This window comes from Cebus imitator, unplaced genomic scaffold (genome assembly GCF_001604975.1).
Source record: "Cebus imitator isolate Cc_AM_T3 unplaced genomic scaffold, Cebus_imitator-1.0 Scaffold1595, whole genome shotgun sequence".
Lineage (NCBI taxonomy): Eukaryota > Metazoa > Chordata > Mammalia > Primates > Cebidae > Cebus > Cebus imitator.
The window spans coordinates 6,498-7,770 of NW_016108910.1; the positions used below are offsets into that span (position 1 = coordinate 6,498).

The window sequence follows — 1,273 nt, forward strand, 5'->3', positions numbered from 1 at the left end:
GGCCTCCCAAAGTGCTGGGATTACAGGCGTGAGGCACCGTGGCCGGCCTAACCATGCTTTCTTGCCTCAAGATTTCACTCGCCCTCTCTCTGCCCAACTCTTCACTGCCGCCCCCACCTGGCTATTCTTTTTTGTCTTCTAAATCAGTGTCATTTATTGCATTATTTAAATATCACAAATAGGTCTTAGGGATCATCTGGCATTTTGTTTCTATAGCTGGACAACTCTTAGATCTTATTCATCAGCCTGCTGAACTGTTCCTTCTTCAGAGACATAGGTATCGTCCAAAAATTTCCTGATATCCTTGTTTTTAAGTGTTGTGGCTTGCGGAATCAAGGCTACTGAAGTTGAAACAAGCTCAATGTCATTTCCTTCAAGGATTCAATTCAACTTTCTGGGCTGGAGATACTGAAAAGGCGATACCTGGTCTCATCCGAACCCTGTGGATATATTTTTCACCCAAGAAATTTTGGATTTCAACAAGAGACCCATTCTCCTGGAAAACAACATTGATGGGGAAGTGAGCACATGCAGACCTCATCTTGTAACGGACGCCCCGTGTAATACCCTTGGTCACGTTCTCTGCGTAACTACAAACAGCCCGAATGGCAGCCAGTTCCTTTCTGTTACCTCACCATTTGTCACCCAGAGCCTCTTTTTTTCCCTTTCCAAAAAGACTGAGTTCTACACTGATGTGACTGACGTCCCTCCACAGGGTTCCTCGGGGCCCTTCACAATAACTGTGTATCCCTTTAGGGTAATGTGTGCATTTTCTGGAATGTTGACAGTCTGACTGCTGAGAATGGTCTTCATTCTTGCAGTAGATGTGGCAAAGTCCCCGGGGCTATTCTGAAGATGATAGTTGGGTGCTGCTGCCTCTGAAGCCCTCCCAATCTTCTCTCTCCTAACCCAACCTGTACTGGGGACTCTTGAGGGTCCAGTGGCACCCTCAGCACCCTTATCCCACCAAACTTTAATTCTCTCTCTCTTTTTTTTTCTTTTTTTTTGAGATGGAGTTTCACTCTTGTTACCCAGGCTGGAGTGCAATGGTGCGATCTTGGCTCACCGCAACCTCCGCCTCCTGAGTTCAAGAAATTCTCCTGCCTCAGCCTCCCGAGTAGTTGGGACTACAGGCGCACACCACCATGCCCAGCTAATTTTTGTATTTTTAGTAGAGACAGGGTTTCATCATGTTGACCAGGATGGTCTCGATCTCCTGACCTCGTGATCCACCCACCTCGGCCTCCCAAAGTGCTGGGATTACAGGCGTGAG

General features: G+C 47.3%; 1 pseudogene; it reads right to left on the reverse strand.

Annotated features, from left to right (window-relative positions):
* Positions 1–154: 154 nt before the first annotated feature.
* Positions 155–903, reverse strand: LOC108299053 (annotated as a pseudogene).
* Between the last annotated feature and the right edge of the window lie 370 nt (positions 904–1,273).